Genomic DNA, 15,895 nt, shown 5'->3' with positions numbered 1-15,895 from the left:
CCGTAGTATTCGAATTTCTGCCATGAAAATCAAAACTGCACATGTTTGATTTCGATCAAATTTATATTGGATAATGAGGTTTGCAAAAAAATTGATGTGGCTAGTTAATGTAGTTGCTTGGTAGTCTGTGACATAAGTATATAAGGAGAAAACAGATAGCTCCCCCGTGGCTTCGTGGATAAATGCGGTGTGTAATATAAGCCGTGCAGATGAGGAGGTCCCAGGTTCAAGCCTTGGTCTGTGCAAAGTTAGCTGTCTGCAGGTGGGATAGCAATTGCACTGCCCCAACCAACCTCAGTGTCCCTGGAGCAGCAAGGGGGAAAACTAGCCAGGATACCCACTCCTGGCTCGCTATTGTTTGACCCCTGCTCTTTTATGGATGATGCACACACAAGAAATTGCAGGAAGCAATAAGAAAGTGTGAGTTACCAAAGGGCTGGAATTGTCCATTGAACTATATACCCCAACATGAGTCAGGGGTGCCTCTAGGAGAGAAAATGGAACATAGTATACCAAATTTAACACATTTCAGATCACATTATAAATATAAGTCTATTCATTATATGAATCTTCAGAGTGTGTTGCTCCCTTGAAGTGATTTTCCATTCTTGACTACCAGATCCACATTTGCATTGCTCTCTGATAGACTTAGGGCTGCATTACAGTTGTAATGTTTAACTGCTAACATGATCTATCCTTTTAAAGCCACTGCTCTAAATGGGAAAATTCAAGTATTTGCAGCTGGCTGTAAACTGCTATGGCCATTACAGGACAAATGTACCTACAGCGTACTTGTAAATTTCAGGCTCCTGTCAATGACTGTCTTTGTTTTTATTAAAATGGTTTTGCATCTGTAACAAAGTGTGACACTCTGAAGTACGATGCCTGGTACGTGTGATGTCTGGTAAGATGCACTAGACACAAGACTTTTATATATACACTAGCGAATCTCCCATGGCCTTGCTCATGATTAGTTCAAAAAATAATTGCGCCACAAATTGCTGGAAATGCGAGTTTTTTAAATGGGCGTCCGGTACCCTGGTGAACGACAGGACAACAGTCTATCTCTTTAACCAATTAAATTTAAGGATTGAGAAAGAAGCAGAGGAACGGTGGAGAAGGAAATAGGGTGAATTAGAGTCCATTCAGGTACAGAAAGAGAAATAAGAGAGGGGAAAATAGATTGCATTAAGAGAAACAAGAGACAGAAAGGCAAAGTATTTTTTTTAATGTAACATTTAAAAAATCTCTAGGAACAACTTACTACCTGCAGTAGGTGACACAACATTTACCTTTTGTGGTATATATTAATGATTTAGACTTAAATATAGGAGGCACGATAAAGAAATTTGCAGATGATACAAAAATTGGTCGAGTGGTTGACAGGGAGGAGGAAAGCTCTAGATTGCAGGAAGATATCGATGAACTGGTCAGTTGGGCAGAAAAGTGGAAAATGGAATTCCGTCCGTGAAAGTGTGAGGTAATGCATTTGGGGAGGGGCAATAAGGTAAGGGAATACAGGGAGGAGGAAAGCTCTAGATTGCAGGAAGATATCGATGAACTGGTCAGTTGGGCAGAAAAGTGGAAAATGGAATTCCGTCCGTGAAAGTGTGAGGTAATGCATTTGGGGAGGGGCAATAAGGTAAGGGAATACATAATAAATGGGAGGATACTGAGAGGTGTGGAGGAACAGAGGGACCTTGGAGTGTATGTCCACAGATCCTTAAAGGTAGCAGGACAGGTCGATAAGGCAGTTAAAAAGGCATACGGAATGCTTTCCTTTATTAGCTGAGGCATAGTATATAAGATCAGGGAAGTTATGCTGAAACTGAATAAAATACTAGTTAGGTTACGGCTTGAGTACTGCGTACAGTTCTGGTCACTACATTACAGGAAAGATGTGATTGCAGTAGAGAGGGTGCAGAGGAGATTTACGAGGATGTTGCCAGGACTGGGAAAATTTAGCTATGCAGAAAGATTGGATAGGCTCGGGTTGTTTTCTTTAGAACAGAAGAGGCTGATGGAAGATTTAATTGAGGTGTATAAAATTATGAGGGGACTAGATAGAGTGGATAGGAAGGACCTATTTCCCTTAGCAGAGGGGTCAACAACCAGGGGGCATAGATTTAAAGTAATTGGTAGAAGAATTAGAGGGGAGATGAGGGAAAAAAAATTCACCCAGAGGGTTGTGGGGGTCTGGAACTCACTGCCTGAAATGGTGGTAGAGGCAGAAACCCTCATCACATTTAAAAAGTACATGAATGTGCATTTAAAGAGCTGTAACCTGCAGGGCTATGGACCTAGTGCTGGAAGGTGGGATTAGGCTGGGATAGCTCTTTTTTGACCGACATGGACACGATGGGCCAAATGGCCTCTTTCTGTGTCATAATGTTCTATGATTCTATTAACACAGTTTCAGTTATTCCCTTACTGGGTCTCTGGAGTTGAGTAGCATGTCAGGACCTCACTAACAAGATCCTTATGCCGTGAAATAGCAGCCCTAACTTTCTGCAGCGAGTTTAATTCATATTCATGATGCAGATCCAGCAATTTCTTGAAACCCATGAGGAGGTTACCAGTTTTTCCAGGCTAACTAATCGTCCAACAATTTGTGGCAATTCGCACCTCATAGTATATCTTTTCCTCGCCACAAACTGCCGGGTTTTCTACGCACTAATAACGGTGAATGCCGTGAACTCGCTCTTATTTTCCCTGAAAATTCTGGGCCATTGTTTTTTTTTAAAGTGATAACAATGCCATCCTGTGGAGAAACTAAGAATAGCAGGTATTGCCAGTATTACACCATTACCCACTGATTTCAATCGACTGGTGACATTACCATCTCAGAGATTGTATATAGTATGTATATATATATATATATATATATATATACATATAAAAAGATATATAGAAATGTATTAGCTTCTACTTGTTTCTATCTGTGTGATGGCAGGGTTTACTGTTGGAGTTTGGGGCCCCTGATAATATCTCCAATTGTTACATTTTAATCACCACTAACCATCACATTATGCTTGGCAGGTTATAGCACTTGGCTGTCCATCATGTAAGGGGAAGAGAGCTGAACCTGTTTCTGACAGGGGTAAGTAACGCAGGGAATTCAGGGCCAGAGTGATCACCTGGAATAGTTTCGATCACCTAGATAGGTGGGAGAGGAACTTCCCAGATTATTTTTTTGCCAAATGGGCCTGGATTTTTTAGATGACTTTTTGCCTCTCCCAGGAGATCACATGGTTTCGGGTGGGGTGGGGTGGAGTGCATATGTTGTGATACACAAGGTATTGCAATTATGTGGGACAGGCTCGATGGACCAGAGGGTCTTTACCTGTCCATCATTATTCTTCTGTACGGATTAGGAAGTTTTACATGGTTAACACATAGAAACATAGAAAATAGGTGCACGAGTAGGCTATTCGCCCCTTCGAGCCTGCACCACCATTCAATATGATTGTGGCTGATCATGCAACTTCAGTACCCCATTCCTGCTTTCTCTCCATACCCCTTGATCCCTTTAGCCGTAAGGGCCACATCTAACTCCCTTTTGAATATATTGAACGAACTGGCCTCAACAACTTTCTGTAGTAGAGAATTCCACAGGTTCAAGATGCTGAATTGGAGAAGTGAGAGCTTACTGTAAAATAAATTGTGAGATCTTCTTAAGCAACACAAAGTGATTACTTTAGATGGAAATAATTCTGTTCTATTGAGTTATAATGTATATTGCGTCCTATAATCTGCAAGCAAAAAATGGCCCACAATCACTATAATACCAGTAATTGATACTGTACAGCTTCAGACTTTCTTTTTTATCCTTTCATCTGTGTCCTTCACAACAACTTTTCTTTAATCCCCACATTTTTAATCTTCTCAGCAACTTAAAATTCAAAAGATGCATTTATTCTGCTAGTGTTTAACTGTGGAAAAAATACACAAACAAAGAAATGTTAAATAGTATGTATTATAAAGAATGAAGTTTTGTTCAGAGGCTAATTAATCAGTGAATTGAAAGGTTCTGATCAAGTTATAAGCTGTTCAAACAAAGTTGAAACGCGTTAATAATAGTCAGTGGCCAGGAGTTTAAGTAAACTCTTCTATTATTCTGTACATAATACTTTAATGCATTTATTTAAGTTACATTTTAATCAGGCAGACTGGTACTTGCTGTAAAGCACTGGTAAGTCATGCACATTATTGGTGTGGCAAGTCACTGAGCTCTAAGTGCTTCTGGGACATGTCAAACCGGTAGCATTCTTTAATTATTCTTTTTTACTTATTTTCGATTTCTCCCCCAGATCTCCCAGTCTAGAGAGCACACCGAAGACTTGGTCCCAGATATCTGCCGGTGCTGGGTGTAGGCCAGATCATGGAATGCGCGCAATGGTTATTGCACTCTACCTTCCTCCCTCTGGGAAGCCATCTGTTTTGTGGTCTGACACTCCCCCCAACACCCAGCCAAGGTGGGGAAATTGACAAATGAGCAATTGCTGGCTTGAAATGAGAAAAATAAAGAAAGTCGAGCAATTCTACAGTGCCTTTCACGACCTCTGTGCATCTTAAAGTGCTTTACAGTCAATGAAATACTTTTGACGTGTAGTCACTGTTGTAATGTAGGAAACATGGCAGCCAATTTGTGCACAGCAAACTCCCACAAACAGCAATGTGGTAATGACCAGATAATCTATTTTAGTGATGTTGGTTGAGAGATGAACATTGGCCAGGACATCCACTAAAACGTTGTATGAGACAAGTGCTCTTCAAATCATGGCCATGGGATCTTTTACATCCACCTGAGAGGGCAAACAGGGCCTTGGTTTAACATCTCATCCAAAAAGCAGCGCTTCCAACAGTGCAGCACTCCCCCAGCACTGCACTGGAGTGTCAGCCTAGATTTTGTGCTCAAGTCTCTGGAGTGGCATGAACCCAGGGACTTCCAGCTTAGAGGTGAATGTGCTATGAACTGAGCCATGGCTGACACCTAAAGTACCTCCGTGATATACAGTAACACCTATGCACTGTGCCACCGCATTGTGGCACATTCATTTGTCCACTTCAACAGAATAAGACCTTATAACATGTAAGTGGCACTCATGAGGGAGCTATGAAAGTATTAGATAAGTGTAGGGCAATGTTCCCGTTAAGCTGTGTGGCGACGCGGTGCTCTGGATATCCCGCACAGGCCACGCACCAACTTTTATGCGAGAAAACCCGCGCATGCGTGAACATTTGAACGGGCCACGCAGACCATTAAACAGCCTGAACACCCCAAAAAGTAAGAGGGAACATTGGTGTGGGGTACTGATTATTCCACTATTCCAAAAGGAAACCCATGTAGATTATATCCATGAAAAGACTAGTAAGAGTTTGAGCTATATGAGTATCTGAAATTGCCTGTTTACTGGAGAATTACAGTTCTTTTACAGAATAGTATTCGAACTTTACTGGCCGGGTTTATTGTCTCAGATTAACATACACCCTCATCTAGTTAAATCAATCTAATTTAAAAGCAAGGTTTGAGGATAAGGTGTAATTTCTAAGTTACAAAGATATGCTTAGGTCGGGCTGCTTAGAGGAACTAGCATAAGGAGGAAACATATGCAAAAATGACTTTAGAAGTTGAAAGATGAGTCCATTCATCTGAGTACAATTATTTATTTCAGATAACCTGATCATTCAAAGTTATTCACACTGAATCTCCACTTTGCTATATTATTTCCATTGCTATATCAAATTATTGAATATTTCCAATTTTTAGTGCAAAATAAAACAACTTCGAGTTGTCAGAAGTCGACTGTATTGTCAAAGAGAGGAGCGGAACTGTAATGTTGTATGAGACAAGTGGTTAATATCCCATTTGCCAGTGGCTACAATACATCAATATGTTGGTGTTGTAATCACTACCAGTGACATGTCAAGTACCGCCTTGTCTCAAAGATTAGGAGCAATCATAATATAAGTAGTTTGCTTTAATAGGTTTTTCATTCTTTATTTTACATAACATACATATAATGTTTTGTATTATTTTATAGTGTTGTAATGTGTATTGTTTTATATTCTATTTCACTCCCTAATATTTGTAATAATCTTTAACTTTTTTGTGACATTTAAAATAAACATACCTTATTATTGTGTATTCTGTTTGTTCAACGTCTGTAAGGACTTTTTTAAAACTCTCCAATTTCTCCCTTCCTCTTCTGATATACTCATGCCAACAGCCCTCGGACTAATTTGACTATTTAATGCGCGAGTTGGAATGGTGAAATTGCAGGCTATTTGATTGCATTCGGGTGTCATAGCCAAGCTCAATCCTGAGTGTGGGGATTGTTCTTAAAAACCAATTGTTCTGCTTCTTTTAATGGGAATGCTTACAAGTATACAAAATGTTTTATTCATCCTCGTTATGTTGGGTGTTGCATTGGCATGCTGCAACTCACCATATCATGGAGCAGTGGGATATGATTTCCACCTGGGACTTCTCACACAGTACTGAGTTTCTGATCTTAACTATCCCAGGGACTGGACCACTTTGCATACTTCCCAGCAGCATGGCCTTGGCGTAAATTACCTCCCTCCCCACTCCATTGAGCACGGGTGTCACGTGGCACTGTGTGACAAATGAGGGCAATACAAGAAAATAATATTCTTTTTACCAAAACAACATTCTTAGGGAGGAAGAAAGTATCGCATCAATTGTTTGTCTCTCTCCAGAAAAAAAACGTGCTACAGGGATAAAGCATTAAATTCGTGGCAACAGCAACCGGCATGGACACAATGGGCTGAATGGCCTCCTTCTGTGTAGTAATGTTTCTATGATTCTATGAACACCCCAAATGCTGCTTTAAGTTGGTTTGGTCTTTATATTGAATATTCAAGATTTAATATAAAGACCAAAGCAACCTAATGATTATTCAAATGTAGCATTGCCCAACCTACAGAGAAACAAACTGCACTTATTATTTCAGTTCATACAAAAAGTCATAAATATGTTATAACTACTGTAAAGGACCTCTCGGGCAGATTTGTGACAATGGTAGGAATCAGTCACAGCTAAGATAAACACTATTAGACTCTCAGGTGTCCCTGATATAGAAAGGAGTCAATGGCCACTGGGCTATGAAGGGAAAAGATACCCAAAGTTCCCATTCCTAATCGCTATTCAATGACCCCCTAGTGGATAGCGAGAGAGTCTAGGCATTGGGTGATGGGTGGCCTGCCAGCCTTCACTGTCCAGGTTCACATACAGAGAACGACCACCTGTGCAGATACCAGTGAAAGGCCATGTTCGTAAGACCATATCCCAACAAGAGTGAGCACTTTTAACAGAGGAAGAAAGGAGATTGGAGGGAGAAAGAAATACAGAACAAACACAGAGCACAAAAGCAAATAATTAAAATGATGTATTGCATGGATGTGTTCTTCCAAATGATGATGCCACATGAGCCAAACCTGATGATGTCATGTGTCCTGGTCACCAGGGCTCCTGCGAGTCACTGGCTTTTGAATATTTGCACTGCTTTGCCACATGAGTAAGTGCCCTCAATGGGACTTACCTGGATGTATTGGAGCACTGAGGCACTGGGCCTCAGGGTGATGAGTTACGGAGAAGCAATGGAACACAATGTGAGAAGCCCACAATCCAGTTGCCCTGCAGTGTTACAGCTTACAGTATTCCAACATCATTCAATGGATTATTATACTGCATCCCAGTCTCCATAGAGCATTATTGATTTAAAGACACTGCCATCAACACTGTGCTCATTGACCTACATTGGCTCCTGGTCCACCAACATCTCAAATTTAACATTCAGCCTCACATTTTAAATCCCTCCATGGCCTCACCCCTCTCTATATAACCCCTTCCTGCCCTACAACCCTCCAAGAACTCTGCTTTCCTCTAATTTTGGCCTCTTGTGTATCCCTGACTTCTTTCTCCCCAACATTGGCATCCGTGCCTTCAGCCATCTGGATCCTAAGCTCTGGAATTCCCTCTCTAAAACTCCACCACTCAATCCTCCTTTAAGACACTGCTTAAAAACTACCTCTTTGACCACCTGTCCTAATGTCTCCTTTCTTGGATCAATGTCAATTTTGTTTGTATGATTATACTACGTTAAACAACAACAACAACAACTTGTATTTATATAGCACCTTTAACAGAGTGAAATGTCCTAAGGCGCTTCGCAGGAGCATTATGAGACAAAAAAAATGATACCGAGCCACATAAGGAGAAATTAGGGCAGGTGATCAAACGGTGCTATATAAATGCAGGTTGTTGGTGTTACAGAGTGCGGAACAAGAAAAACATGTACCTTTTCCACTGTCGGACACTCTAATTTGTTTTATCTCCTAAGGAAATGATCACAGATAAATGTTCCAAAGACTCTGTCACACCTAAAGTAATTGAATGAAAACTCCAGGACATTGATCTAATTTTATAGTCTACATTATCTAGCCCTGTCCAGCTGCTTTCAACAGAGGGCATGTCCAGTGTCTCAAAGTTCAATAGCAATCACCTATACCTAAAACCTTCAATCCCATTCTTAACCAGATATTCATCCAGCCCTTCTAAAAAGAGTCAATCCACCAAAAAATGAGCTACTTTTAGTATGAATCTATTTCACATCTCTGCTATTCTGCTGATGAAAATGTGGCTCCATTCTTTTTCAATACAGTAAAGACAGACACTTGCTGGAGTCACCACACGTATAGTATAAATACAATGAATAAACCATGCCACAAGGCGGTAGGACCCACCATCACCCAGAACTAATAATTAAATACGTGGATTATTAAAGGGATACATGCTGAATTCCCCAAACAGGTGAGAGGGGGATTTATGTCTAACAATTGCTGCAAAAAAATCTGAACTGAGTTAAAAGTCCATGAAGCATTGCCCTTTTAAGCCGTGGGGGCTTTCTTGCAACTGGTAGCAATCAGGCGAGCGGCTGCAATGGACAGGAAATCTAAAATTAGTTTTTACTACCTATAATAGAAGATTTACGGTATGGTTTAATTTGTCGTCTCTGGGCTAAACTGTAAGGGAGAAGTAAAACAGCCGGTCCTGGACATGGGGTCCAGCCTTCTCACAGACTCACCATCAGACTCTGGCGATCAAACACACAACATTCTGGCTCAACACTCACCACACCAACGTGTTTAGCTTTTCCCATCTTTACTCTTTTTCAAGTTCTTTCACTCCCTGTTCCCTACCCGCATTGTTCTTTTTCACCCAACATCAAACTCGGCTCGTTATTCCTTTACTTGTATTTTCTGACATGAAAGGTGAAATGTGGAATGAATAAAGAGAAGGATCTTTGACATTGTTCATTTGGCGGGTGCTATCTCGATGTAAGTAACGGTATTATTCAGTGTGATTAAAACTCGCAAAACAGATGATTTCAAGGGGCAAGAAATTGAGTAAACAAACCGTTAACTCACTTTCATTTAACTCAAGTCAACCAAAAAACTTTTTTCCCCCCGGAACTCTCAATATTTATTTCGAGATTAAAAATGAAATTAATATTTTTTTGAATCGAAATCTAATGCTACAAAATAAAAACCGCAAACTAAAAGGTAAGTTATGGGGCACGGCGTTCCCTGTTTTCTACAAGCATCTGGACAGGATAACAGGAGCAAACGGATTATCTCCTGGCTTTTATATATTTTTTTGAAATCCCAAGGAAATGTGATCCCCAAACTAACAGAGAAATTATTTTTTAAACACGTGTCAGATACAGTTCAGACAAGGCGGGGGTGGGGGGGGGGCAGCATTCGTCAGTCAGAGTGCGGGAAGGACTGTGTAAAAACAAAGCTGGCTACTTCATATATTGATTAAAGAGGGAGGGGGACATGGGTGGGTGGAGATAGATGGGAGGAATATAACGGTAAAGGTGTGCCAGTTTGAAGGAGGGAATTAAACACTAGGAAAAGAGCCAATTTGGGGCAAGGGACCTGGCAGAACGTATTTAAAAGGAAGGTAAAGTCCTTCTGACAAAACGAAAGGTGGGAGAGAATGAGCAAACGGTGGCCGCAGGATCTTGCAGCCTTTTAGTTTGATGCCTCGATTGACTCTAAAGTAAATATTTAACATTGCGGCTTCAACACTTGCCCGGCAGAAAACAAAACATTTGGAGGGGATAGAAGAAGCGCGATTGATCCAGTCCCTGACTCCGAACCGCTTCTGCCCGTCTGCTCTGGAAGTATTCTCCGAATCGAGAGATTCGCCCGTCCGTTATTCAACTCCAACAATAAACACAAACATGTTTTTATTGTTGTTTCCGTTTCTTTCTTTTAAAAAAACCCTCCAGTCAGGACATCACGTCGCGACAGCGCCTATACTTTCACTTATATGGACCAACAAACAGAGGTAAACATCTCGCTAACATCTGTAGAATTTTTTTAACTCGGTCCCATTCGCTGTAAACCATAACATGACTCACCAACATTTTTTCTCATACAAGTTGTAAAAAGTTAACAGTTGCTGATTGAGTAGAGCCCATGTTGTAATTAATGCCTATTTATTTCCTATATATGCAATTTAAAATGATAGGAACCGAGGCGGCTGTGTGCGGGTCAGTGGTGAGCGGCGCGTACTTACAGAGTCTGGAGCAGTCAAGCAGTCGGGTGGCGGAGGTGCTGGCTCTGGTGTGAGTGCTGTGAATGGGAGTCTCGTGAATGGAATTCCTTGTTTCCCTGAAATCTCCAATCACGGATCAGTGAGAGTGCCCAGACTCCCCATACACTACAGCACAGCCAGACAAAAAACAGGAGGGAGGGAGGAGAGAGAGAGAGTTAGACAGGAAAAGAGGGAAGAGAGAGAGAGCGAGAGAGGACGAGTTGGACAGGAAAAGAGAGAGAGAGAGAGAGAGAGAGACGACGAGTTAGACAGGAAAAGAGGAGAGAGGACAAGTTAGACAGGAAAAGAAGGGGAGCAAGTGTGTTAGGGAAGAGAGAGTTAGACAGGAAAAGAGGGAAGAGAGAGTTAGACAGGAAAAGAGCGAATGAGTTAAAGAGTTAGACAGGAAAAGAGGGAATAGAAGAAAATTCTGAAAGACAGGGAACGAAACCACAAAAATATTAAATAAGAAAGCGAGTTAGATGAGTGGGAGAGATATAGAGAAGGAAGATATGTTAACAAACCGACCAAACAGAAAACCACAAATGAACGAGAGTCGGAAGTAAGTTTAGAGGAAAAAGGGGACAAAATGGAAAAAAAGAATGCGGAATAAGGCAGGGAGAGATGGAGTGTAAAATATTGCCAGTTAAAGAGCGACAGACATAAATGGGCAGGGAAATAATCGAGCTGAGGCAATTCATCAAACATTACATTTAGATGTGAACAGAGGCTTTTTGAATGAAATCTTTACATCTCCATAAACAGATGTTAGCAATATTTGTTAATTGTACAATAAGCCTACAACCGTTCTGTTTTACTGGGCGCTCTGGGGTTCCGTCAAACAGAAGTCTGATTGTGGTACCTGTGTGCTCAGTGCCGTTTTTTCTCTTTTTTTTCTCTGCAGACGTGTTTACATTTCTGCGGTTTAGTCTATAACTTTCTCCTTTTTTTTCAGAAAGTTAAACCACGCGCATGCCCCATTCCCTGAGCTCCCAGACATTCCTGAAGTCTGCCAAAAATATATATTTTTTAAAAATCCACCGACCCCCAAGACTGGGTCAGACACAGTGCTGGCATATGAGTGAAGTGTGTCGTTGCTTTTACTATCCCCCTCACCCCATCCTCACAGCATCCCTCCTCGCCATTCTCCACGCAACCTCTCGGGCTCGATTTCCTGTTTTTCAGCTAAAAAGGATCATGGGTCAAACACTGTAGAAATTAAACAAGGTAACGGGAATGGACAGACTGGCAATTGCGTGCAGCCCAGACTATCCCTTGCCTTTTCCCTCCCTGTATTTTCTTTTATTCATTCTTTATCTCGCGATGCATTTATCTTTTTTCAATTTCTCTCTCTCTCTCTTCCTTCACGAAAGCCAGACTAGATGTCCGTGCTACATTTGCACAAACTTAAATGCGGACTACATCAGCAATTATGAAGTCAACTTTTGTAAGATGGCAAAAAAAGCAGTAAGGCCTGATATTTTATGTTTGTAGCCAACTTTAAATGTAACTGGGGAATGTTCGTTATATATTTAAATTATTATTCATATGAAGCTCAGAACACTATGAAAATATGAAGGCGCTTTCAAAAGTGACCGTAGATTTAAGTCTAGTTATTTTGCACACTAATGTTAGTTTTGAATAGTGTGTACATTTCTGTATATGTGTGCCTGCTTGTATATACTGTACATGTTTTGGACCTTCTGCACTCCTGTTCATGAAGGCTATTGCAAGGAGCTGCAATATTATTAAGACCCGTTTTCGGGTTCTCCCCGTGACAGCACATCAACACGACAGGAATTTCTCGTGGAAAATCGAGTTCCCCCGCCCCACCATCACCCCCTCGACGATCGTAAATGTTCAGCGTCGAAATTTTAGGTCGTAACTTTTCACTGTCAACATAGTAAGCTATTTTGTTTAAGACTTGTGTTTATATAGCGCTTTTCAGGACCTCAAGACGTCCCAAAGCGCTTTACAGACAATTAACCAGCTTTGAAGTGTAGTCACTGTTGCAATGTGGGAAACACAGCAGCCAATTTGGCACAGCAAGCTCACACAAACATCAATGCGATAATGACAAGATCATCTGTTTTTAGTGATGATGGTTGAGAGATACATATTGGCCACGATACTGGGAGCATTCCCCTGCTCTTGGACTATTGCCATAGGTTTTTCTTTGTCCACGTGAGAGATCAGACAGGCCTTGGTTTAACGTCTCAACCGACAAAACCACCTCCGATAGTGCTGCATTCTCCCAGCACTGCACTGGAGTGTGACCCCGATTTTTGTGCTCAAGTCTGAGGAGTGGGACTTGAACCCACAACCTTCTGACTCAGAGGCAAGAATTTAAGCAACAACTTTAGCCAAAAAGATGTTTGTATACTGATGCAAGTGAAATAATTTCAAGCTGTTCCTACATTACAACAGTGACTCCACTCCAAAAGTACATTATTGGCTGTAAAGCGCTTTGTGGCATCAGGTGGTCGTGAAAGACGTTATATGAATTCAGGCCTTTCTTTCCTTCTATTTATATATTAAATATAAATACTTATCTCTTGGAGTAATACAGTATTTTTGTGCCATGATGGAAATATATGATGAACTGCTCTTACATTCAGAAGTTTCTGCACTTGGCATAAGTTTTGCATAGTGTGTACATTTCTGTATATGTGTGCCTGCTTGTATATACTGTACATGTTTTATGTATATTTACTTATGCATGTGCTTGTATACATCTATATATGCACCTGTACGTTTTTGTGGCTTTGTGTATATATGTATGTTTATATTTATGTGCGTATAACTATTTGTATTTACATGTTTATATGTAAGTTTGTGCAGAAGAGCAGTTACATATAAGCAATTGGGTGGAGTCATATTAGGTACAATTCAGATATTTAAAGTGGTGGTGAGAGAGACCTAACCCATACTAAAAAAGAGGTCCTGGTTCTCTCCCCACTCCTGTGTTTGCATAGTTTATTTGGGTACATATGTGTGGGTTTGCAGATGGCTCAGTGGCGGCCCCATCTGCCATCTCAGGTGGACTTAATCGAAGGCACTCTTTTGAAGGTGAGCAGAAGAGTTCTCCTCAGTGTCCTGGCCAATATTTAATCCTCAACCAAAATCACTAAAAACAGACCATCTGGTCATTATCATTTTGCTGTCAGTGGGACCTTGCTGTGCACAAATTGACTGCTGCATTTCCCACATTACAACTGTGACAAAAAATATTTCATTGGCTGTAAAGCGCTTTGAGATATCTGGTGGTTGTGAAAGGTGCTATATAAATGCAATTCTTTCTATTTTGATGGTATGTTTTTTATGCATATGTTATGTCTGTCTATGCATGTGGTTTGTTTTATGTGCATGTGGTGTGTTTGTGTATATACGTGGTACGTTTGTTTATGTAGTATTTTTTGTATGTACATGTTTTTATGCATCTGGTATGTTTGTGCATATGGAGTGTTTTGTCACACGTGGTGTGTTTATGTATGTGGCATGTTTGTGTATGTGGTACATTTTGGATAGACATGATGTGTTTTGTCTGTGTGTATTTGTATGAATGTGGTGTCTCTGTGTGTATTTGTGTACGTTTTCCCACAATCCTGTACCTCTTACTTTATAATATTCAACATTAAGAATTTGCAGAAAATCATTTTTGCAGATGTTGTCGGATAGGGAACAGAATCATCTCTCGACAGCTGTGAAGGACATCCAGGATAGCAAAGAGTTAAAGGTAATAATTCAGTGCTGTGGAATGTTACTGATTACGTGAATTAGCCAAATAATTATTGTAAGTTGTTAGAGTGGAGTCGTTGTTAAAATTATCTGGGATAAAATCACTTCTCAGTCACCATCAACTTTTGAGGCACTCAGAGTGTGTTATTCTTAATTCAAGATCCAATCAATTCACATCCAGAACAATCTTTTCTTTGGCAGGAAAAAAAGTGAGTGATCTTTATCAAAATGCAAAAACGTTTCAACTTTCGGTAAAATTTATGGAGGAATTTTTTAGAAAACGTTTTTTTCATGTATTAATTTATATATACAGTATTCCTCTTGTGTAAAGACTGAAACTGAATACAGTTACTTTGAATACTCCGTCTTATATAAGAATTATCTTTGTGTACCAGCCGAAAGGACTGGATGGAAACGCATTAAGTGCCAGATGATCAGACGACACGTATTTTGCAAAGCTCTTGGGGCAGAGATGTCGCGACTGCGCGGATCTGTCACACATCTTTATGAGAAAACTTGGGGGATAGTCGGTATTTTTTTTTCTTTTGGCATTTCATTTTCCAGTCTGTGCAGCTACAGGAGTGAGAGAGAGAAAAAAAAACTCGCAACGTAGAGTCTAGACATCAGAGATTCTGTCCAAATCTGGAAGCCATTCGGCCAGGCTGGGAACACTTACTGTGCATTGGAAGCGCTTGGAGAATCGCAGGGCTCAGATTTCACTGAATGGCTGGCTGCAAGCTCGTTCTCTCAATTAAAGATGAAAAATGGAGGGATTCATTTTTGAAAGCGGAAAAAAGTGGCCATCTAACACCTTTGGTTAACATATAAAGTTCGTTTAACCATTTCAAACTGTTCTCCCTCAAGATTGATTATCTAACTCCTATCTATCTATCATTCCGACATTTCCTACATTACAACAGTGACTACACGTCAAAAAGTACTTAATTGGCTGTAAAAGGCTTCGGGACATCTGGTGGTCGGGAAAGGTGCTATATAAATGCTAATCTTTTTCTTTTTAATCTATCGATTTATTTCTATCCATCAACAGTGATTCCTTGCAGCAACAGGGAGCCAGCAGGCCACAGTTATACTAACAACGCCGCATTTCCTTCCAGCAAGCGACAAGAGATGCCTTCACATTCGAATACCGTCTGAGTTTTAATGGGACGTAAACTCCACGGTGCGATTTTAGCACACGAAATTAACACGCTCAACCGTACAAATCCTACAACACGGTTTCACTTGCAAAGCGTTCGCAGAGCCGGTGCCACCAGGCAGCTGACTGCTAACATTGAAAAACAAAGTTTAAACGTAAGTCTTAAAAAGATTCTAGGAGGTCCTAAGTCACTTTGGGCTGGTTGGACATCCGGTGTGTGAAACCGAAGCCATGTGATACCGCCTCCTGGAGGTGGTTTTCACTAGATTCGAGCAATTTCACTCCTGTGGCACCGTTTCTGCCGATAGAAAATGGAAACCAGTTCCAACTGAGGGAAAGACTATGGTTGTACTCCAATGTTCTGCTTCACA

General features: G+C 40.7%; 1 protein-coding gene across 1 annotated transcript in view; it reads right to left on the bottom strand.

Annotated features, from left to right (window-relative positions):
• The window catches only part of erg (ETS transcription factor ERG), a 349,104-nt gene extending 338,452 nt beyond the window's left edge, over nt 1-10,652 (bottom strand). The window contains exon 1 of the mRNA XM_070893851.1: nt 10,613-10,652. The gene's annotated coding sequence lies outside the window, so the exon portion shown is untranslated. The remainder of the gene's footprint in view (nt 1-10,612) is intronic.
• Between the last annotated feature and the right edge of the window lie 5,243 nt (nt 10,653-15,895).

The sequence above is a fragment of the Pristiophorus japonicus genome, chromosome 11 (genome assembly GCF_044704955.1).
Source record: "Pristiophorus japonicus isolate sPriJap1 chromosome 11, sPriJap1.hap1, whole genome shotgun sequence".
NCBI classification, from domain to species: domain Eukaryota; kingdom Metazoa; phylum Chordata; class Chondrichthyes; family Pristiophoridae; genus Pristiophorus; species Pristiophorus japonicus.
This window is presented reverse-complemented; position numbering and strand designations above follow the sequence as displayed.